The sequence below is a fragment of the Lycorma delicatula genome, chromosome 1 (assembly GCF_047948215.1).
Source record: "Lycorma delicatula isolate Av1 chromosome 1, ASM4794821v1, whole genome shotgun sequence".
Lineage (NCBI taxonomy): Eukaryota > Metazoa > Arthropoda > Insecta > Hemiptera > Fulgoridae > Lycorma > Lycorma delicatula.
In genome coordinates this window covers 7,482,374-7,508,157 of record NC_134455.1, presented here as the reverse complement: position 1 = coordinate 7,508,157, position 25,784 = coordinate 7,482,374, and the positions used below count along the sequence as shown (strand labels likewise).

The following is a 25,784-nucleotide window of genomic DNA, read 5'->3' as shown; positions in this document are numbered from 1 at the left end:
ACTACTTTCTTCATCTGTGAAAAACACTATTTAAAATGCCAATGTTGCCTCTAATGAAATTCTTGAACCACTGACAGTAGTAAATCCTTTTGAATGGCATTAGTTAGCTTATGAAACACCTGTATTCCATGAATGTTATCAAAACATGTGATGTTCAAACTGACTGTATTGGGCACGTTTCTGGTCTAACTCTGAACAGGTTTCGTGTAATTTTTCAACTAAATTCTGAGTAACACTTTTCACTGGTGCTTCCTTTTCAAATTTCTCCCTGAACTTTTGGCAACACACAACATGAGATTTGGTCTTGTAAATAAGTTTCAATCATGAATACACATTCTTACGACAGTCAACAACCTTGCAACCTTGTCAATAGCCAATATGCAACCTTGTTCAAAAGCCAATGCTTGACCAATACTGGCAACACTTAAATGTGCAAGTAATAAAACAGTCCTCCTCACCAGCTCCAGTCGCACCATCTTCCATATTATTTTACCCATCTCACACCAATATGTGCATTTTAACAAAAATATGCATTTAGTATAAACTATTTGAATGGATGGAGCTTTTAAGTCGAACATACTATATATATTTCATTATAATCTTCTGATGTTATTGTAGACTCCAGGTTCCATCAATTATGTCAACAAAACTCCCTTGCGATTGCAAACACCATAGATATAATTTTTGGCTCAATTTTGAATATTTGACACTTTTTATCTGACAATGTGACTGAGAAAGCAACCACTGATAATGATCCATTGTTGCATTCATATGAATGCAATTTACGTGAATGTAGAACACAATTTTTTCACATATTTCAACAAATTCTCATGTCATGATCAAATTCACATTTCCTCTTGTTGTTCCTATCTGAACTCTGGCAATAATTTCTAACAGCATTCACAATAGCATTATACCCATAAAGATTGCACAATTGTGAAAGGATATTTGTTTTAATAGCTAGGATGTGATTTACAAACACTAAACACACTGGTTGGCAGAAGATACATAAGTAATGAGATTATAGATTACTGTTACCTATTGCAGATGTACAATGTTGCTATAAGACTAGTTTGTTTTCAACAATCAGAACTTTATTTAGGAACAACTCTTGTAATTTACGAAGAAAGAAATTATTTCAAACACCATTTAATTAAATAATCAATTTAATTTTCATTTATTTTAGTCCAATTCAGTTTTAAAAAATAAATTACATCATATAATAATAATAATTACAAAGGCCAATAATACCTAATTGGTTTTTACCACTTGCCTTTTTTGACTAACTGAACTAATTTGTAATCAATAACAATTAACTTTTCTAACCACAAGTTATACCACATCAATTTATACTTTTCACATTGCTTCTTTTCTATTTTCAATAATTTACAAGTTTGATAATAAAGAATAATTATTACTGTGTAATATTTACATTTAATATTTGGCACCTGTGTTATTTATCAGTGGTAATAGATAATAAATATTGTTCCTGTATATATATCTACAAATTATATAATATACATAATACAATTCTTTTTTGTGTTTTTATTTATAGCTTTTTTCTTAACAATATTTATTACAAGTTAGATTTATTTCTCAAAAAGTCATTTGGTAGAAAAAAATATGGTTAAAACACTTATAAAATAATGAATGATTATAACTGTATTAAACAAAAAATACAATTAAAAAAATGAATTAAATAAAAAAAGAATAAAAATAAAATAAAAAATATTATTACAAAATACTACTAGTATTATACATTATTTATTGCCAAAATTAATGAATATTTTTTTGTTAAACTGGTTTAGGGAAATAGCAAATATAACTTTATAATGAAATAAAATTGAGGCAAGTGGTTCTTTTGTTAATCTAATGCTACTGTAATGTCATACAGCAAACAAAATTCAAGGAATCCATCAGTCAACCTGAAACCAATCAAATTATTTATTTAAGTTCATAAAATAAATCATTTATATAAGCCAATAAATGCCAATTACTTACAGCAATGAATCGCAAATAAAATGAACAAGTAATAACTCTTAAGTTTTTCCTACAAGTGTTCAATGTGAGCACATTTCATCACCCTGCATAATTCAACTGAAGAGTTTATTTCATAATTTAACCAGTATATCTGGAGTAATATAATAAAAAGAACTATAAAAATGAAAAATATGACGGCCAGAAAAAACTGAACTAAAAAAAAAGAAAACGAGGTATGAAAATAAAGGATTAAATATCATTATGCAGCAGTATTCAATAAAATAATGGGTGACCAATCAATCGACAGTTTTAATTTGTTTAAATATATTTTTCATGTTGTAGAAATAGCAGGCATTTAAGGATGTGTAATGATTAAGATCTTACCAGGTCTTATATTGATAAGAAAATTTTTTCCTTCAATGAAAATATTTAAATGCAGTCTGGGGAGGGGGCTCTGAATAATAATTATTTTATATTAAAGAACCCTCTGCTATATAAATATAAAATACAAGCTATTATATTTATAGCTTCCATATTAAAGAACCCCCCTGCTATATAAATAGATATATTAATTTATATTTAAGAGATCAACCCTAAGTACTGAATAATTGAAATAGGATTTCATTACACAAATAGAAGTGGTTTTGTGAACTTGATTCGCATCATCAGCTGTATACAAAAAAACATCATAAACTTCCAATCCATGAAAACATACCACTTATTCGCTTATAATTTGTGATAAGTTAAAAATATTTTAAACAAATTAAATTTAACTTATCATACTTTGAAGTCTTATAAAAAAATTTTAAAACTTTTAATTAAATTAAACATTTTTTAAAATTATAATCAAAACAAGAGACAAAAAACAAAAAATTGTTTAAAATTATAAAAATTTATCAATTAAGTTAAAATTAAAATGTAAAAATATAATTAAAACAAAGATAAAAATTAAAACTTTTAAAGTAAAAACAAAAACTTAAGCAAAGAAAAATCATGTGCCAGCCGTTTCACTGAATTTACCCTACTGACTGTATTGACAGATCAAATACTGCAGCCTTTATACTACTGTCATCCTTGTATTCTGTTTGAAGGTTGATCATATTATTCTTATGTTTATATATACAATACCTTTCTAAAATGTCAAAACCGAAATCCTGTTAATCCTATCCATATTGCATTTTTTAATTCCTAATATTTTAAAGTTTGTCTGAATATCTGATATTGTGTGTTTATTTTTAATAAAATGATCCGATACATTCAAAAAACCCAGTTTACTTTTTTATAACTTCTAAAATGTTTTATAAATCTAGCTTTAAAAGATATAGTGATCTTACCAATATAAATAAATATTGCCACAATCATTACATACAATTTCATAAATACCATTCAAATTCTATATATCAGAAGTATTATTACGTATATTACTTATTAAATGTTTTATTATGTGGTTATTCGTTTTGTATGCAGGTTTGAACTTATTATTATCACAAACCTTTGTAATGTAAACACTGCACAGTGTTTACATTACAAAGGTTTGGTTTTAGGTCCAGTACATATACCAATATGTACTGGACCTAAAAGGTAACAAGGAGGCACCGTATGCAAGGCATGTGTGCTCCAAGGTGCCAGGAGCACATGCCAGACTGATGAAAGGAAACTTACATTCAGACCTTTTACTGAAGGACGTGATGCAAATAAACATAATAGGAAAACATAAGAAAACAAGGAAGCAGGGTCTGCATCCGCGTATGTCCTACTGGTAGCAGGTGATGAAGACCAGAGGACAAAGCACATGGTGGACGGGCTGAACAAGCTTTGGAAGGCAGAAAAAAGGTAGATTGGAATAGTGGCAGTCAATGAAGACATACGCCGTACTAAGAAGAAAAGCGACAGAATACTGGTGTGTCCGGTGGGGACTTAAAGCTCCGTTATACCTGTTTGGTAAAGGAGCAAGTAAACGAGAGGGACCCCACTGGGCCCAAAGACGGTCATGGTGACAATGAGAAAGGAGGGTGCCACCTATGCACACCCTCCTGAAGGATGTTAAGAGGTGTGTAGGGAATGACCTGGCAGAAGATATCCTTTCAGTGCGAAAGGGACCAAGAGAAAAGGTGAAAGTTAGGCTGAAAGAAAACAGTGAGGGAAGAACCACACTGAAATCAAGGGGTGGGTCACAGATCCAAGGACTGGTGGTGATGGACAGGTCAAAAGGGGAGAGAATGGTGTCAGTCCATATCAAAGATCTCGACCTAGAAACCATGAAGGAAGAATTGACTGAAGGGGTAAAAAAGGAAGTTGGAGCTGATGAAGAAATACGTGTTACCTCACTGCGCCCTGCATTCGGCAGCATGAAGAATGCCATGATGGTCCTGGCCCAGAAACATGCAGGAAGGTTGACATAGAAAAGGAGGCTACTTGTTGGCGCTCATGTTGAGTGGAGCCGAGGAGGGAAGTAGAATCATGCTATAGATGTTGGGAGCCAGGCCACAAGGCTGTAGAATGCAGAGGCCCCAACAGGTCATGTAATTGCTACAACTGTGGAGCCTTAGGTCACTTCAGAGAAGAATCTAAGGAACCCACCAGATGTGTATCTTGCAGGAAAGAAGGAGAAAGAATTGGAAGCTTCAGTTGTAACAAATTACGTCAGAAATGAGAATATTACAAATTAACCTAAACAGATGTTGGGTGGCCCATGGATGAATCACTGATAGAAGAGGAGACATGGCCATCTATGACATAATTGGGAGATATGCGAAAATAAAAATAGAGAGAGGAGAGGGAAGACTACTGTTGAAAACAAGCAAGTGTCAGTGTGTGTGGACAAACTCTTGGTGGTGGTTGGTTCTCTCCCACTAACTTGCATTAATGATGGAGGGGATCCAACATTTATAGGAAGGGGCAGAGGATTGGTGGTGGATGTAACCTTTGTGTCTGAAGGCATGGTGAGGAGAGTGGTAGAATGGCAGGTCCTATCCACGGACTTCGCCAGTGATCATTGTGGTATCAGCTTCCAGATGGAGTGGGGAAATGTGAATCAAGAGGAAATCCAGACTATCTGGGGCCCAATGAAGCACAGGTGTAAAGGAAAGTGGAAGCATGAGCTGCTAGATTTGAGCAGAACCCACTGGACGAGCTGGAGGTATTCATGAGGACCTCAAAGAAGAATCCAACAGCGTAGCTCCTGTTAGGGGTTTAAGAAGGAGAAGGGCCTACTGGTGGACAACGAGGATTGCTGAACTAAGAGGGGAAGTCATGAGTGCACAAAGAAGACCAAAGGAGACATGGGGAAGATGATCTGATGCTAGTAGAAGAACTAAAGGCAGCCAGGAAAAGGCTCACAGCAGAAATCAAGGAGCAAAAAAGGGAAGCTTGGAGGAAGCTTTGGGCTGAAATAGACAATAACCCTTGGGGGCAGGCATACCAGATTGTGACGGAGACGCCTGTCTACTCTCACAGAAGACCAAGTGAGGGGAGTCGTACGTGAGCTTTTCCCAGCACAACATCATCAGTGAGAAAGAATAGAGCTGGGGCAATCAACGCGCTTCAAGGTGGGTGAAACCATGCTGGCAACAAGAGAGATAAATGTTAAAACGAGTTCAGAATCGCATGGTGTTCCGGGGCTGGTCATGAAAAAACTGATGGAAAGCCACCCTTGACCAGTTTTGGAAGCAATAAATATTGCAGTACAGGATGGTCAATTCCTGGAATGCTGGAAGGAGGCCAGATTGGTCTTACTCCCAAAGGCAGAGATGCAAATGGGAATACCTGGAGGATACTGCCGATTGTGCCTGCTTAGCACAATGGGAAAGGTATTTGCCTCTTGGCGGGAAGGCTCTCAGACAAGAAAAGAAAGGGAGACCTCTCACAGAATCAGTTCAGGTTCAGGAATGGGAGGTCTACTATAGATGCAGTAGAGAGTCTCCTGGGCAAATCAGAAGGCAGCGGGCACCTGGCGATGCAGGAGAATACGGTGGTGGTACTGCTTGATGTAAAGAACGCTTTCAATAACGTTCCTTGTTCAGCTGTCATGGAAGAACTGGAATGGAGGGAAATAAGCCTATACATAAGAGCGTTGGTTAACGACTATTTAAATAACTGGAAAGTAAAGGCGACGTCAGAAGGAGGCGTGGGCTGCGACCTCTATATTCATGGGGAGGGGGTGCCGCAGGGTTAGGTATTGGAACCCCTCCTATGGAATATTGTTTTCAACGGAGTACTCAGGCTAGAGTGCCTGGGGACACGGAGGTCGTGACCTATGCAGACGATCTGGTGCTGCTGGTCTCAGGGGCCAGTGAGGGTGAAGTGGAAGATACAGCTAACACGGCGATAACAAAAGTAAGTAGATGGCTAAATGCGATGGGGCTAAGGCTGGTCCCGGAGAAGACCTCTGTTTTAGTGATGGCTGGCCGACAAAGACTGAGGAAGATCACCCTTGTGGTCGATGGAGTTAGGATGGGGCAAGTTGGGGTGGCCTAGTACTCTGGAGTGTAGCTGGATAGAAGGAGGAGCTTTGGAGAACATGTCAGCCAGGTCATGCAGAAGGAGCATCAGATGTCAATGGCATTGACAAGGGTAATGCCAAGAATAGGAACCCCCTAAGACTTCAACCAGAACATTCATCATGTCAGTGACCACCTCAATCGCGCTGTATGCAGCCCCGGCATGGGGAGAAGCGATGGCTTTCAGAAAGAATTCTGCCATACTGGATGCATTGCAGAGAAGGGCAGCGCTAAGTGTATCGGCGGCATACAGGACGGTTTCAGGGGAGGCGGTCAGAGTGTTGGCAGGTCTCCCGCCAACCCCACCGGGTTGGTCTAGTGGTGAACGCGTCTTCCCAAATCAGCTGATTTGGAAGTCGAGAGTTCCAGCGTTCAAGTCCTAGTAAAGCCAGCTATTTTTACACGGACTTGAATACTAGATCGTCGATACCGGTGTTCTTTGGTGGTTGGGTTTCAATTAACCACACATCTCAGGTATGGTCGAACTGAGAACGTACAAGAATATACTTCATTCACACTCATACATATCATCCTCATTCATCCTCTGAAGTATTATCTAAAGGGAGGCTAAACAGGAAAAAGAAGAAAAAGAAGAGGTCTTCTGCCAACCTGTCTTCTAAATAGGAGTAAATAGGAGGGTTGGCATGACTGCTGCCCAGGCACATAGGCAGATGATAGAAGAATGGCAAGAGATTTGGGACACCTCGACCAAAAGAAGATGGACCTGGAGGTTGACAAAATGAATAGAACCGTGGAATAGGCAAATGAAGGGGGAGCTGGGATACCATCTAACCCATCTCCTGACAGGCCACGGTGACTTTGACGTATACCTGCAGAGATTTCACTTGAGAGAGGACTCTGGGTATGTTTACTGTGTGGAGGAGTACACCTTCTTCCTTTGCAGTAGGTGGGCCCAACTAAGGCATGAGTTAGGGGTAGATGAACTTACCTTTGACACAGTGGTAGAATACATGCACTGAGGGGAAGGCCACTGGAGAGCGATGTAGGAGTGGGTCACCCGAATACTCTGATACAAGGAAGAAGTGGAAAGGACAGGGCGCTGGTAGAGGATCTTAATGCCTGGAGAACATGATATCCAAACTGAGAGTGCAAGGAATAATACTGAGAGGAGGATGTAGAATAAGAATTTTCGTTGTTAATTTTAAGTTCCACACATAGAATAAATAATATTGCAATTAAGGAGTCAATTGTATTCTGATAATTTGTAATTTGTATTTTTGTGTATATGAAATGTTATCACTTGTCAAATGTAAATGTATATTCTCATACTAGTTTGTGAAAATTCACACCAATATGTGGATTTTGGGTAAATTGTTGATAGCTAATGGTATTGTAATTTAAGTGTTCAGTTATTTTGATATAAATGTATGATTAATTTTTGTGTATATGTTGTCTAAAACAAAGGACACTAAAAGCTATACTGAGAGGAGAGCATAAATAAATTAATTTGTAAATGTTAGTATTGGGAATTCAATAATGCGTATGCAGATCTTGTGTATTTCATTAAGGTTTAAATAGTATTTTAAGTGTTAAATTGTATCTTGTGTAATATTATGTGTTCAATGGTCCATTGTAAACCAATAAGATTTTGTATTATTCTGTATATTGTGTGTAAATTCACCAGGGCATGCATGTCACTCACCATGTACTAGGTGCATCCTCGCGATAGGGAAGGTAGGTTAACTTTCCCCTATTGCTAATGGGAAAGAAAAAGTGAAAGGTGTCAAGGGGAGGGAAGAGGGGAAGGAGAGCACGTGCTCAATGGCTAGGGAAACTAGTTGCTGTAAGTAAGGGAGAAGGAGGAAACATAAGGAGGAGGAGGAAGTTAATGTTAAGTTAAAGACCAGGGTTGAAATGTGGTGACGTATAGAGATAGGGAGGCAGCCTTTATGCCTAGGGTGCCCTGGCTCAATTACATGCAAGTGTAGAAGAATCGGGACTCCCTGATGATGGCATAAGGGACCCTCGAGGTGTGTGAGGGTCGCGGGCAGTGAAGGGCATGTGAAACACATGCTTGGAACTGGTAGGTTAGGAACGGGGAGGGTAGCCTCCTAATGGAAGGAGGTGTCGGCAACCTAGATGGGGAGATCAACATATCCTGATGAAACTAGGAGGACCCCAATGAGAGAACCTCAGAGGAGGCAAGTCAGGAAGGGCAGTCTGCTGCCACGACACTCCGAGGTGACTGAGTTTTGCTTAATGGTGAGGACCAGTTGCTTTGGGGTGTTTAGGAAAAAAACCTTTGTAATGTGTTCGACTATTTTATCAGTATATACATATTTTAAATACACACTGTCAATTTTTTGTGCGTTATTTTCTGGTTTTGAATTTGTGTTATTTTTAATTTTTACCATTTGTTTATTATAACTATTATATAGCAATCTGTTTTATAATAATATTTAATTTTTTGTTTAATTCATTTTTATTCCCGTTATTTTTTGTATAATTAATTCCTCTATTTACCATATTTGTATAAGTACTAATCTTATGTGACCATGGGTGATTTGAAGCTCTATGTATTGTGGTTTTGTTGGATGTTGGTTTCCTATATACTGAAGTTATACATTGATTATTTTTACTAAAATTAATACCAACATCAAAATTTATTTTTCTATTGTTATCAATTTCAAATATAAATTTCAAATCATTACAGTTTGAGTGTAAATTATTGAAGATTATTAAATGTTCTTCATTTATGACCAGATTATAGACTACAAAAATATCATCAACGTATCTAATCCACAGTAAAATATCATATGTATGTGTAATCCCATAAACTATTTTATCTTCAAACTACTGTGTTAAAATCTCAGACAATGTGGATGACTTCAGTAGCGTACTTTCTTTGTTGTAACATTTGTTATTAAAACTAAAATAATTTTGTTAGCATATGTTTTTATAATAACAATGACGTTTTAAATAAACAAGGGACCTTCATGATTTTGTACTAATATTTTCTTTAATATATTAATAATGGCTTCCATGGGTATACTTGGACACATATTACAGATATCATAACTAACCATGCTAGTTTACTTACTTACTAACTAGTTAGTTTAGTTTTAGTTAGTAGTAAGTTAGCAAAGTTTTTCAAAGGAAGGTTTAATTAATATTATACACAGACACTCTGAGTTCTTTTTCTATATTTAGCTGAGATCTATATTTCCCCTTCAAAGCAGCCACTGCAGAAAATTCGGTTTCTCAAAAGTAGGATATTGAAAATAGTAATAGTATACAAAATGCTCTTGCTTTCAGTGCAGAAAACTCATCTTCCATCGCTGCCCAAAATTCAGAGAGTGAATTATTATTAAATTGTCTTTTGATTTTGCCACTTGCCGTGAAGTATAAAAAGATTTCTTCTTTGGCAGTTGGGAGCCCTTCGGGAGTATTTTGAAATGGATCCCAACCCTCTCGTAAAGAAAATACTTTTTTAAATTCTTTGCCAGCATGGCTAAATAATTTTCAATGGTTACAAAAATAAATTTCACATGTTGTTCTTCAGCTTTGTAAGTTTTAACACATTCATTCACATTTGTAAGCATTTCTAGGTTTTTTAACTTTAAATTTCTGCTTCATAATTCCAATTTTCTACAAAAAGCATTAACTTTATCACACGTATCCAACATGTGTATTTGTTCCTTGGAGTTGAAGATTCAAAGTATTTAATTTCTTGAATATGTTGACCAATTCAATCACAAATAAATTATCTCAAAACGTTTCGGCTTCCAGTCGGTTTCCTCTTCTAGAAAAATGGCTATTTCATTTCTTAAATCAAAAACACGTTGCAAACATTTCCCACTTGATAACTATCTTGCCTCACCAAAAAAATAGTAACGCTGAATGTACTGCACCCATGTCTTTACAAAGTGCAGAAAATTTCTTGATTTTAGAATTATTCTCATTTTTATATAATTTACTGATGGTTACAACCATCATTAGCACAATATTCAGATCAGGACTCATTTCTTTGGAAGCCAGAGCTTCTCTGTGGATGATGCAATGTGTCCAGACAAACTGTGGAGATTTTTGTTTCACAAATGCTTGTAAATCCCCCTCTATGAATCATGAGACCTTGCCGTTGGTGAGGGGGCTTGAGTGCTCAGGGATACAGAGTAGCTGGACCGAAGGTGCAACCATATCGGAGAGGTATCTGTTGAGAGCCAGACTATGGAATGATTCCTGAAAGAAGGCAGCAGCTCTTTCAGTAGTTGTTAGGGGCGTGAGTCAGAATGACTTAAACGGCCATATCAACATCACTCAGTCCTCTGAGTACTGCGCAGCTGAAAGCAATGGAAAACTACAGCTGTTTTTTTCCAAGAAAATGTGGCTCTCTGCATTTTCACATAACAATAATGGAGGCGCCTTCCTTGGTAAAATATTCCGGAGTTAAAATAGTCCCCCATTCGGATCTCCGGGTGGGGACTACTAAAGGAAGGGGTCACCAGAAAACTAAAAAATAACATTCTACGAGTCGGAGCGTGGAATGTTAGAAGCTTGAAAAAGGTTGGTAGGCTAGAAAATTTAAAAAGGGAAATGGATAGGGTGAATGTGGATATAGTAGGAATTAGTGAGGTTCGGTGGGAAGAGGAAGGCGACTTTTGGTCAGGTGACTTTAGAGTAATTAACTCAGCGTCAAATAATGGGCAGGCAGAAGTAGGTTTCGTGATGAACAAGAAGATAGGGAGGAGAGTGGAGTATTTCAAGACGCATAGCGATAGAATCATTGTAATAAGGATAAAATCAAAACCTAAACCGACAACGATTGTTAACGTCTATATGCCTACAAGCGCCCATGATGATGATGATGATGAGTGTATATACGAAGAGATTGATGAAGCAATTAAACACGTAAAAGGAGATGAAAATTTAATAATAGTTGGAGATTGGAATGCAAGCATTGGAAAAGGCAAGGAAGGAAATATAGTGGGTGAATACGGGCTGGGCAAAAGGAATGAAAGAGGGGACCGAATTATAGAGTTTTGCACGAAGTATAATTTAGTAATTGCCAACACCCAATTTAAAAATCATAATAGAAGAATATACACTTGGAAAAAGCCAGGCGATACTGCAAGGTATCAGATAGATTATATCATGGTTAAGCAAACATTTAGAAATCAACTCGTTGACTGCAAAACTTACCCTGGAGCAGACATTGATAGCGACCATAATTTGGTGATAATGAAATGTAGATTGGGGTTTAAAAACCTGAAGAAAAGGTGTTAAATGAATCGGTGGAATTTAGAGAAGCTTGAGGAAGAGGAGGTAAAGAAGATTTTTGAGGAGGACATCGCAAGAGGTCTGAGTAAAAAAAATAAGGTAGAAAATGTAGAAGAAGAATGGGAGAATGTTAAAAAGGAAATTCTTAAATCATTAGAAGCAAACTTAGGCGGAATAAAGAGAACTGGTAGAAAACCTTGGGTTTCAGACGATATATTGCAGCTGATGGATGAACGTAGAAAATATAAGAATGCTAGTGATGAAGAAAGTAAAAGGAACTATCGGCAAATAAGAAATGCTATAAACAGGAAGTGCAAACTGGCAAAAGAAGAGTGGATTAAAGAAAAGTGTTCAGAAGTGGAAAGAGAAATGAACATTGGTAAAATAGACGGAGCATACAGGAAAGTTAAGGAAAATTTTGGGGTACATAAATTAAAATCTAATAATGTGTTAAACAAAGATGGTACACCAATAAATAATACGAAAGGTAAAGTCGATAGATGGGTGGAATATATTGAAGAGTTATACGGAGGAAATGAATTAGAAAATGGTGTAATAGAGGAAGAATAGGAAGTTGAGGAGGATGAAATGGGAGAAACAATACTGAGATCTGAATTTAAGAGAGCATTAAAAGATTTAAATGGCAGAATGGCTCCTGGAATAGACGGAATACCTGTAGAATTACTGCGCAGTGCAGGTGAGGAAGCGATTGATAGATTATACAAACTGGTGTGTAATATTTATGAAAAAGAGGGATTTCCGTCAGACTTCAAAAAAAGTGTTATAGTAATGATACCAAAGAAAGCAGGGGCAGATAAATGTGAAGAATACAGAACAATTAGTTTAACTAGTCATGCATCAAAAATCTTAACCAGAATTCTATACAGAAGAATTGAGAGGAGAGTGGAGGAAGTGTTAGGAGAAGAGCAATTTGGTTTCAGGAAAGTATAGGGACAAGGGAAGCAATTTTAGGCCTCAGATTAATAGTAGAAGGAAGATTAAAGAAAAACAAACCAACATACTTGGCGTTTATAGACCTAGAAAAAGCATTCAATAACGTAGACTGGAATAAAATGTTCAGCATTTAAAAAAAAATTAGGGTTAAATACAGAGATAGAAGAACAATTGCTAACATGTACAGGAACCAAACAGCAACAGCAATTGAAGAACATAAGAAAGAAGCCGTAATAAGAAAGGGAGTCCGACAAGGATGTTCCCTATCTCCGTTACTTTTTAATCTTTACATGGAACTAGCAGTTAATGATGTTAAAGAACAATTTAGATTCGGAGTAACAGTACAAGGTGAAAAGATAAAGATGCTACGATTTGCTGATGACATAGTAATTCTAGCCGAGAGTAAAAAGGATTTAGAAGAAACAATGAACGGCATAGATGAAGTCCTACGCAAGAACTATCGCATGAAAATAAACAAGAACAAAACAAAAGTAATGAAATGTAGTAGAAATAACAAAGATGGACCACTGAATGTGAAAATACGAGGAGAAAAGATTATGGAGGTAGAAGAATTTTGTTATTTGGGAAGTAGAATTACTAAAGATGGACGAAGCAGGAGCGATATAAAATGCCGAATAGCACAAGCTAAACGAGCTTTCAGTAAGAAATATAATTTGTTTACATCAAAAATTAATTTAAATGTCAGGAAAAGATTTTTGAAAGTGTAAGTTTGGAGTGTCGCTTTATATGGAAGTGAAACTTGGACAATCGGAGTACCTGAGAAGAAAAGATCAGAAGCTTTTGAAATGCGGTGCTATAGGAGAATGTTAAAAATCAGATGGGTGGATAAAGTGACAAATGAAGAGGTATGGCGGCAAATAGATGAAGAAAGAAGCATTTGGAAAAATATAGTTAAAAGAAGAGACAGACTTACAGACCACATATTAAGGCATTCTGGAATAGTCGTTTTAATATTGGAGGGACAGGTAGAAGGGAAAAATTGTGCAAGCAGGCAACATTTGGAATATGTAAAACAAATTATTAGGGATGTAGGATGTAGGGGGTATACTGAAATGAAACGACTAGCACTAGATAGGGAATCTTGGAGAGCTGCATCAAACCAGTCAAATGACTGAAGACAAAAAAATAAATGCTTGTATAATTTGGAATCTTTCAGACATTGAATGAGCACCATTGGTGCATATTCTGACAAAATTTTTCCACTCTGAGTTTGCCTTGTTTATAAAATCAGTTAAGACAGCAAATAATGTGAGTGCTGTTGTTTTGAGTTCTACTGGCTTGCAGAAAAGTAGTTCTTCTATTGCTGACATACCATCACAAAACCAAACATAGGCAATGAAATGAGCATCTCTCTATAGCTATCTGTTGCCTCATCAGGCTGAATTAAAAACAATTTGTCATGCAACTTCCCAAAAAGCTGATGCTGTACATCTTCAGCTATATCACCAATTCAACGGGCAATAGTATCATTTGACAGAAGTATGGACTATAATTGTTTGGCAAAATTATCTCCATAGTTTCTACAATCTCAATTGCAGCTGGCAAAATAAGCTCTTCGCCAATGCTATGAGGCTTATTACATCTGGCTATTTTATATGAAACTTTCTAAGAGGCAAGTAAAGCTTTTTCATTCACAAAGTTTTTTTTAAAAACGATGTTTGCATTTCATATGATTTTAATTTTAATTTGAAGCATTCTCAGGGTTTGTTAACGTATTCACTATGAAGTGTTTCCAAATGACGTTTAAGTTTATTAGGTTTCATGCTGTCTGCTGCCAAAGGTTTTGGGCAAATGACACACAGGGGCCTTTCATCTTCATTTACTTCAGTACTGGTAAACCCAAAATTTAAATATTCTTGGGAATATTTTCTTGATTTTATTTTCAGATTCATGCTCATCTATGCACTTGCTGATGCTTCACTATCGTCTAATGCTTGCTTACACCCACTTAAAAATTTATCCATGATTCTGTATAAATCTACTGCCATGAGTATTAATTGCAATTAACACGTAAATAACAACATACATATTTATGATAGATTCAACAGTGATAGAAGAACCAACTCGACTGAGACTGGCTGGAATTGAATGAAGTGAAGCATTTATACACGTTTGCGCAGACAATCGTGCAGATGTTCCAGAATGTTCAAGACAAATCAGAACTTCTTGCCAAGCCGCAAGAATGTCTGATTGGTGAACATAAGACAGAGAGCAACAGAGAGGCATCAATTCTGGTTCTGTCAATGAAACGGATCGGTGTTGCCAAATATCAATAAATTTACTTATTCTTGGTCATTTGTAAGGTTTGGAATTAAGGTCATAGTGTAGCTTTAGCGTCAAAATACTCAAAATACATTATTATTGTGTACTTTGTTATTGTATGAGAGAGGGGAAGCGTGATGAAAATTATGATTGAAAATTGGGTTACAAATATTGAAAGGTAGCGTTGAGAAACGCTGCTGTACAGAGTTAAGCCAGTGAGGAGGTGCACCATCTTGTCTAATAAAATTCTCTACTGGGAAATTCTTCCCAATATTTTTGGGAAGTCCTTTTTATAAAAGTTCATATGAATTATCTGACCCCAAGATACAGAAATTAAGTGTATTAACTTTTCCAAGATGAAATGTTGATTCATCACTAAAACAATAAGATCAAGAAAGTTGTCATCTTCATGCTGCAACATTTTCGACTGTCAGCATACCCAAAGTAATTGATAGGCTTCAGCATATTTAAGTGTTTCCTTCAAACATTCCACTTTCATCACCAGCATTTCCTAGTTCTGGCTGGCCTTCCTAACACATTTTTTATGTCTATGCAGGAAACACTCCCTGACATTCAACATTTTCTTCAGATAGTTATACACTTTCCTTTAAACAGACATCCAGTTGTTTCAAACTGATTACACCATTGGCAATTATTATTGTTACTTGGAGGATCACAATTAAACTTTCTACAGGATTCATGTTGAATTGTAACTACAGATTCACATTTAGCAAATTGCAAAACACAGAAAGTTTTCTGTTCAGTCATGTTCTTTACTACGGTGCTGTCAAGCAGAAAGATAGGGAATCAGATTACAGCCATATGTGTAATGAAAACAGTCCTTACTGCTCTTTGAGTCTAGTCATAAAAAATGAATACTGTACATCTAATGAGATGTAAGATATATATTTAATATATATTTCTTAAATGTAAGAAATATTAAAACAAATTAAAACCCCAACATTATTTTTTATATACCCAGTATCTGTAAAGTTTGAGGTCAAACTGAAATCTTCAAAAACTTGTTTTATTATTTTTGTTATACGAACAAAATGTTTAATACTAATTTAGTAATACTAATCGATTAGCTCATCCAACTAACCAGATTGAGCCCTATGACTTCTGGCTGTTCCAAAAACAGATAATTTTTTGACACAAGTGATATTTATGTAATGTGATAGAACTATTCTGTGAAAATTTTTCAGGTCTGTTTTCAGAAATGGTAACACTATTTAAACCACCAATGTATAGATGTAAAAGGCAGAAGTACTTAGACAGCAACAGTAGCCACAGGCAAAGGCAACTGGTAGATTGATTAGAAGTGCAAATGTAAGAGAGGAAATTCATAGTTTTAAATGAAAGTGATGAAGGAGATGTCTGGAAAGGCATTAATGGAGGGGGACCTTCTAAATCAAAGCAACCAATTATTCATACCTTTGGAATTTCAGCCCAAAGGTTGACCTTTTTTACTTATAGTGACTGATATAGGTTAATATGAGAAGATGAGAATATTTTGGGGTTAAAATTTCTTCAAAGGAGAGAATACTGATTAAATACAAACACACTATAGACCGATACATGGCTGACAGTCAAGGTATGGTGAGATTTCTAATTCTGCAAAATCTAGTAGTTTTGGATGTGAATTCTACTCTCAGATCTTCATTCAAAAAGACCTCAGAGAGAGCAATTTTTGAACAGTTCTTAGAAACCAGGAATATTTACTGGGTCAACTTTTGCCAACCAACCATTAAATTTCTTTTCAGAAATTAGAAAGATACATCATGGCATACTATGAAAGACTTGAAATTACAATGTCTGGCCTGACACTAGTATTAGTGATTGTAGGCTAATAATCCATGAAATAGTACATTACTTCATCCAGGGTGAGCCAAATGAGAAGGGACAGTATTCCTTTAGAGACAATGCACACAAAAGAAGAAGACTGCCAATCTGTGACTACCAGAATAAAGAAGTTAACGTAGAGCATGAACCTCAAGTGTGAAATGGCAGCTTCCATCTCGCAGGATTTCATATCCATTTGTTAACTGATTTTCCATAGGAGAGTTTGGAACTGATGCAGAAAGGTAGTTAGTTGTTACCCTGAGCACACAGTACCTTTCTTTCTTTTTCCTGTTTAGCCTCCGGCAACTACCGTTTAGATAATTCTTCAGAGGATGAATGAGGATGATATGTATGAGTGTAAATGAAGTGTAGTCTTGTACATTCTCAGTTCGACCATTCCTGAGATGTGTGGTTAATTGAAACCCAACCACCAAAGAACACCGGTATCCACGATCTAGTAGAGCACACAGTACCTGAAGCTGTCATAATCAACTATGCACCTTCCAGAGTTGTTCAAGGGAGAACAGAAGGTATTCTGGTCCTCTGAGTATGCTGAATCCAACAATTAGCACCATCAGGAAGTGATATCAGAAATACTGCCTGTGCAAAACCAGATCAAAACACCTCCTGAGCTATGTAACTGCATGAAAAGAAACAAGACTGTCACTGACAATGCCAATTTGAAAGGCTTGGAGGTATGCTGTCAAAGGTGCTGCAGAGAGCCATGGCTAGTTGGTTAGTTGTTATACTGGCCTAAAATAAAATCAGTCTTATCTAGTCTCCAATGCAGGGTGGTAGAACTAAGAAGAACAATTTGACCAACTTACTAGACACCCTGGATACATAGTTTCCAGATTTTGCAGTGGCTCCACTGATGTCACCAGGTTTTACCAATGAAATGAACCAAGAGGGTTCCAGGATAGATTAAGAAGGGCAGTGGTACTAACTAGCTCATCCTGTACATAATCCTTGCATTATGTACAATTATCCCTGCTTGGGAGACTGTTCAGAGGTGCTTCAATTAGAGGAGAGGATTGCTCTAGTTAAGGCTTTAGAAATAGGGATTTGGATGAGGTTAGCAATCATCAATTGATCAGAGCTGGTCTTTGACTGCTGCTTGAGGAAAGGTTAAGGACACACTAAGTACAATATTTAGAACTAAGGAAAATACACCTTCAAAAATGGGTTTGGCTCTTAGAGATATATTATTGCAGCCTTACCCAATAATGAACCAATTACCAATATAGAATGCACCAATTACAAATATATTTTGGTGTTTTTTATTGATATCAAAGCAGCATTCTCTGTTCATTGTACTGAAATTCAATTATGTGGAAACTTTCATGTCAAAGGGTTTCTGAAGCTGTCCAAGCCATTGTCAAGGATTGCCTGAGTAATAGAATGACCACTTAAAACTACACACTTACCTGTGTAAACGTTTATCACCAAAGGGGTCTGTATTGGGCCCTCTCTTCTGGAATATGCTGTCTGATGACTTTAACATGGGTCTATCATTCCTAGAGAGATTTAATATACAAGCTTTTATGGATGACTACTTACCCTTAGTGTATGGTAACACATATTTACAATTAAAAGAACACAGTGCAAATGGCTGAGGTTGTCTTGAGGACTTGATATACTAGAAAAATTTAAAAATATCTGCAATTAAGATGAAATATACTCTTCTGAAATATGTCAAAGTTACATTTCAATTGCAATCCCCACATTAAATATAAAGGGACAATTGGTAGTCAGAAACCCTAGGTATCTGGCTATTCTGTTCAATGATAAATTGCTTTTTTAGTAATCATATTAGACAGTTAATAAATTTGCCATGATATAAAGCACAAATTAAAAGGAACAACTCATCAAGAGTTTGGCTTACATTTGGGTAGGTTAAAGATGGTATTTAAGTTTTTTATGACAGTGCCTTACGCAACATTACACAATGTTCTTGGTTTACTCGGATTAAAAAGAAGTGTGACCTGGTGTTTCATGCTTCATTTTGGGATATGTTCTCTCAGTGAATTTAGTCATAAAGGTGCAGGCTACTATACATGAGCTCAAAGTGAGAGGGATGCATATATTTGGTGACTATTTGTTGGAGAAATGCTGCCTGGGAAAGCTACCTCATTATTAATAAACTTTATTTCAAATTTCATTATATCACCCACACTACTCTAAAGAGGAGGTTCAAGTACTCAATTGGAAAAAGCAGACTTCCAGCTGATGGAAAATCTGTGTATGAATTCAAATCATACAGGGAAATGGTGTAAAATAGATTCTAGGTATGCCAATTTATGCAAACTGGAGGAGAGGTGGTGTGAGTAATGCCAGTTTATGAATTATCAGCTAACTTTCTAATCACATTTTCTAAATTAACATTCTGTTATACATTCAACAATTCGTTCTGAACACTTCGGTATTTAAATAAAATGGAACATAGTAGTAGTAAAAGGATAGATGAAAGTTTTAGTTTTAATATAACAATAAAATAAACAAAACCAATAGCTTCAATCTAATTTTCCCAACAGAAGCACAAAACACTCTTCCCATCAATTAAAAATTATTGGAAATTTAAGTACTAAAGCCAAAAAAACTAAGTGCTATGCAAATTGGAAACCGCTGTTTGTAATGTCAGTTGTGTAGAATATAAGAAAAGAAAAGAAATGGATCAGGAATGGAATGAAAGTAATTTTAATAAAGAGTGGAATGTAGCAAGGTATGCTACCTTGAGCAAATTAAGAGAATGCAGCAAGCCAGTTTAGAGAATAGCGATTAAAAAAGTTAAAACTGATTACCCATTCAAGAAGGAAGGTGGATGATTATAGGAAAATAAAATAATTGATGTTTAAAAGAATATGCAATCCTCAGTATGAGGGTGTATAATTCACACAAGAAATTTTACTTAATTCTGTAACATCGAAACATTCTTTTCAATGATAATGGCTGATTTAACCTTGTCAAGCACTAGTGTTACCTCAATATCATTCCTTTATGTTGAGTCAGCTAGAATAAGTATGTGTTTATAAGCACATCTTTATAATAACTATTTTTTTTTAAATATAAATTTTTCAAACATATGAAAAATAGGTTTCAGTTGAAATTTCCCCTTCACAATTTCCTACTAAAAATAAAATTATTTCAGCTTGATGCAGAAATCCTGATATCATCTTTAACTTCCTTAACTAAAAAAACCTCCCATAACTATCCTTAAATCCTCTGCAACTTCTGTCAGGGTTACAGAAGTTAAAACTGCATGGTTACTAAACTGATGTTATACGTGAACAGAAAGATCCAGACCATGAAAAACATTTATTATATTACAACTGATTTCATTCTCTTATAAATAAAAATGGGATTGAGGTGCTGGATGTGTTCATTTTACAATGAAGATTGGTTTTACCTGGGTAAGATATGCAACTTTTGTATTAAAATAGAAGTATGCCTGAACAATAAATTTGTTTTTGTTTCTGAACAACACAAGTATGCTGTTTTTTGTATTTTTGTTTGATATGCAACTTCCTGCTACAATGTTCTAGATCTTTTATTTTTTTTATAAATTGAGGACGGTTAAGTTTATTATTACTTAAACCTTTATTAAACTATTAGATAAAAACATACACTAATGAATTGAGTACACAATATCAATAAAATCTAATGACTGTAAGAAAGAAAATTAAATTAATGAATGAATAATATAATCCATTTTATCATATGGATAATTTAATAAAATATTCTTAAAATATATTAACTTACATAAGTTTTTTATGAGGCAGCTGCACGAATTTCCAGCTTTCTTTCAACATTACTCATCCACTTTGTTTCCATCTTAAGATTTTTTCGACAGTGAGACAAAAGACTAGATGCAATATGTAAAGGACATCCACCATTGGTTGGATGTCCTTTTTGCTTGGGTTACGCTGGTCGCACCAGCGTAACCCAAGCTACATTAGGGAATAAATGATCAGCATGCTGAGATAATGATAAACTGCGTTTAAAATCTCCACTTAACATATGGCATACACTAACAACTGGCAAAACCTGTTTAAATAAAAATTCAACTTTAAAAGATAAATTAATAATGAAATAAATATAAATAAATGAACCATTAAATTATGTTTTACATTAACAAATATTTTAAATTCTTATTTTTTATTATTATAAAAGATCTGAAGTTCAAAAACCTGATGAAGAAGATAAAATGTAAGTATTTATCTAACAGGTGTTTCAAAAAGGATGCAACCTTAAGATTAGGAAGGTATTAGTCACACATAAGTCATGTAGAACCATAGTCCCATAAATAAATGTTATTTCTCCCTACATATCAGTTGGCAACACTGTACTCAAGGTTAGCAGCTTGTAACAGTTGACATGAGTTGACTAGTGATTTATTTTTTTTTTTTAAGGCGAAAAACGATTGATCGTTATCAATGCCCGGAAAATAAATAAATAAATAAAAGTAAAAGTAAAAGTAATTAAAACTTAAAACTACTATCACAGTAAGCAGAATCCGGAATGGGTGTAAAAGGCCCATTCTCGGATAACAAAAACACTAACATGTAATTTAAAACTACGTTAAAAACTATCATATTAAAACTAAATAAAACTTAAAACTAAAAAAAGAGATAAAACTTACAACTAATATCACAAAAATCTTACAACTAATATCACAGACGAATTTAAAAAACATAAAAAAAAACAACAAAATATGAATATATATATATATATATATAAACAAAATTCCGATAGGGAGTGTAAAAGGCTCGCTACTCGGATAACAAAAACAATACATAGGACTAGACTAATTAAATTTTTTGTATTAACCCTATACTACGCAAAAACAGAAACATTTGGTCTCAAACCTCTTTATCATTACACAAGATACCACGGATGTTTCTGGGTAGTTTAAATTTACGACGCAATGCCGCATAACATTTGCAGTCCACGAGTATGTGGCGCACAGTCACGCGGCAGTTGCATCGTGCGTGGTTGTCCTCTTGTAAGTGTGACCCTCGTGTGTCCTATCCGCAATCGACAGAGAACTACTTCCTCACGCCGGGGTTTTCTGTATGAGGAGTCCCATGGTAACACAGAATCTTTAATCTGACGGAGTTTATTATCAATGGTAGCCGTCCAATCACCTTGCCACCTTGCTCTTAATAATTGTTTTACATAATTAATGAAATCAGAAGTAGCAACTCGGGTAGTGAAAGGAGGCTGGTTACATGCTTCTTTGGCAGCGGAATCTGCATGTTCATTACCTGGAATCCCTACGTGGCTAGGGACCCAGCAAAAACTTAATTCTGTGTTGCGATTATTCAACTCAGCGATTGCGTTGTAAATTTCAATGACGATAGGATGTTTAGAATAAAAGTTTTTTAAGGCTTGGAGAGCACTACACGAGTCACTGCAAATAAGAATTTTTCTATATTTAGGGTTAATGATGTTTAGAGCCTTATTTATAGCGTATAGTTCAGCGGTAAACACACTTGTAATACCGGGTAGACCAAACATATAAGTTCTTTCATTGACAACAAATGCACACCCAACTGTATCGTTTTGTTTCGATCCATCAGTGTATACAACCGCATCTGGTTTCATCTTGGAGAGAACACACTGAAACATTTGCTGAAAGATAATAGATGGTGTTGATTGTTTATTGTATGTAGTCAGGTCAAAATTAAAATTTATGATGTTTATTCTCCATGGAGAATATGAGCAAGGATACATAGGAAAAAATGACGGTGTGTCAACATTTAGACGAGCAAAATAAGATAAAGAGCTGGTCTCGTCTATCCCAAAGTGATGGTTCACCACAGTCTACAAGTAAGCTTGCGACAGGACTTGATCTAAACGAGCCTGTGGCAAGCCGAAGGAAAGCATGATGTACACTATCCAGCATTTTAAGCACGGTTTGACGAGCTGAAGAGTAGGCGACACAACCATAATCTAAACGGGAGCGAACAAAGGAATAGTAAAAACGTATCATACATGATCTATCGGCTCCCCAGTTGGTGTTAGTAAGGACTCGCATCATATCTAGAAGTTTGGAACATTTTGTTTTCAATTCTTTTAAATGTTTGACCCAAGTAAGACGGCTATCAAAAAATAAACCTAAAAACTTGACGTAAGTAGAGATAGCAATAGTCTCTCCGTTCAGAAATATTTGCGGAATAGAAGGGTTTCGTAGCCGAGAAAAAACTACACATTTTGTTTTTTCGGATGAAAATGTGAAACCAGTAATCCTGGACCAAGCTTCAAGGTGAGATATAGTGTTCTGCAGTAGTCTCTCTGCTGTAGGTGCTGAACGTCTTGCAATGTAGATAGCAAAGTCGTCAGCAAATAGAGAGCATGAGACAGGAGCCTGAACACATTTGGTAATATCGTTTATGGCTACAGAAAATAAGGTGGCACTTAATACACACTACCTTGGGGCACTCCATTCTCCAAGATGACACTATCTGAGAGCGAATCATCTACACGAACACGAGCCGTTCGGTGATTTAAGAATCCCCAGATAAAAGCAAGCATATTGCCCTTGATTCTCCATTCTTTGAGAGTGTTAAGAATACCACGTCGCCAGGCTGTGTCATACGCCTTTTTTATATCGAAGAAGATAGCGACGAGGTGCTGCCGATTTAGGAAAGCGTTTTGTATGGCTGTTTCTAGTGACACTAAATGGTCAATAGAAGATCGTCCTTGTCGAAAACCACACTGTTCTGGAGATAGAAAACCATGTTTCTCCAAGTACCATGTAAGTCTGCGGTTTACCATTCTCTCCATTATTTTACACAAAACGCTTGTCAACGAAATAGGGCGGTAGCTTGAGGGGTTCATTTGGTCTTTACCATGTTTTAGTACTGGTATAATAAATGCTTCTGACCAGCAGGGTGAGAAGACTTGTTCGGAGAATAAACCGTTGAAAATATTCAAAAGTTGTTGTAGTGCCGAATTAGGAAGGTGTGAAAGCATGGAAAGGCGAATGTTGTCCGGTCCAGGGGAAGTGTCCCGTGAGTTTTTAAGTGCATGTAACAATTCTTTAAATACGAACGGAGTGTTTAATTCATCAACCGAATCACCAATGTTTAACGATAATATTTCTATTTGTATCTTGTACCGTTGAAAATCGTTATTATATGATGAGGTGAGAGACACCGAGCGGAAAGATTTTGCTAGACTATTTGCCACTTCTGAGGGTGATGAAAGGAGTTCTCCTTCATCCGAGAATAGATTGTTTCGGTGATCCGAAAATTGCACGAATTTTCTTCCATACAGTAGACGTGGGAGTAGTGCGTGAGATAGTGCTCACGTATTTCGTCCATGAATTCCTCTTAGTGTCCAAGAATACTCGACGACACACCGCTCTAGCCCTGCGGTATAAATTTAGATGTTCTGTTGTAGGCCTACGATTAAATTTGCGTAGTTGCCTGCCGTCGATTCCTAATAGCATATTTGCAATCATCGTTCCACCATGGAACGAAAGGACGTCTAGGATTACCCCATGTTTGGCATTCTCAAGTATCATGGACGTAAAAGAAGAATATTGGTCGAGGATGTTCACTCCATCGTCATACTGAGATTGGAATGCTTTATGGTATCCGTTCCAATCTGCCTTTTCAACAATCCATCTCCGTAGCCTTCTTTTAATCTCGCAGTCTACACCGAAACCAATAATAATTGGTTTCGGTGTAGACTGCCGTGAAAGTCATCACAAACAGACCAATTAAAATGAGGGAGCACATTCGGTGAGCATATGGAAAGATCAAGGTTAGATACAGTACCAGTTGATAAGGACATGAATGTGTGTGATCCATTATTCAGTAGGCAAAGGTCAAAGTCTTGTCTCAATCTGTTTATCATATTTCCTCGAGTGGAGCAGAAGGTTGAGCCCCAGGAAATATGATGGGCATTGAAGTCTCCTACTATTAACGATGGAGATGGTATTTGCGTGAGGATTTTTTGAGACATCTAAAGCACTGAACTCAGTGTTCGGTGAGAGATACAGATTGCAGATATGCAATTTGAAGGGAATAGAGACCTTTACTGCAATAGCAGGAATGACAGAGGTTTGTTGAATTCTTGTAGCTGACACCCCATTCTTCATGAAAATCACTACTCCACCACTCTCCCTACTGTCTACTAGGCAGTCGTATCTCTCACAGAAGTATCCTCCGAGTGTAATTGGGTCATGTTGTAGAAGGTGAGTCTCTTGGAAACACATGATTAGTGGATCATGTGTGTGCGCTAGTACTGTAATATCATCAATGCGGGACCGAATTACCTCTAACATTCCACTGAATAATGTTATTAAGTGTAAAAAAAATAAATAAAAAAATTAAATAATTAAATTTCAGAAATTATATAAAAATTAGTTGTACGTGATTCGGTTTTTCTTTTTTGTATTTTTTATTTTAAAGAACTCCGATGCCCTAGGGTCGGGTGGTTCTTCAACCATATCCTCCAGTATATGAGGTGATGGTGGAGGAGATTTATTTGAATGGGATGCTGCAGTTAACATTCCAGAGGGGGTGGTTATGTGGGTTCCCTTTACGGGGAGCTTATTAGGTGGCTTACTGCCAGCTGTGATAGTCGCTACTTGTGCCGTACCGGCACAAAGTCCAAAGTCGTACTGACTTTGGGAGCAGGGACTTTCGTGTGTATCACACTGTTGGATTCACTAACTGCAACGAAAGATGTTTTATTCATCTTTGTCAGCTCTGAGATAGTGGCTGTAAGTGAAGCTACTTGATTAGAAAGCATCTGAACAAGTTTTTTAAGTTCATTGCAGGATCCGCACTGCTGATTTGACCGTATATGACAGCATAGCACAGGTATATGACAGCGTAGCACTCTTTGGGTAAAAAGAAAATAGAAAATTATGGTTATGATGAGAATACTCAGACAGCTCAGTTTCTTGTAATTGTTTTATAAAAAAAGAAACCAATCACAAAAAATGTAAAAACGTTTTGTTATACGCAAAAGTAA

At 36.2% G+C, this 25,784-nt stretch overlaps 1 protein-coding gene across 5 annotated transcripts in view; it reads right to left on the bottom strand.

Annotated features, from left to right (window-relative positions):
- Window positions 1-1,170: 1,170 nt before the first annotated feature.
- Window positions 1,171-25,784, bottom strand: part of LOC142318031 (sodium leak channel NALCN-like) — a 198,344-nt gene continuing 173,730 nt past the window's right edge. For 4 of the 5 annotated variants that reach the window (XR_012754783.1, XR_012754784.1, XR_012754785.1 and 1 more), the window contains 2 exons: window positions 20,556-20,840; window positions 1,171-1,925 (listed from right to left, as the gene is read on the bottom strand). The gene's annotated coding sequence lies outside the window, so the exon portion shown is untranslated. The remainder of the gene's footprint in view (window positions 1,926-20,555; window positions 20,841-25,784) is intronic. The other variant, XR_012754782.1, reaches the window with a different exon arrangement.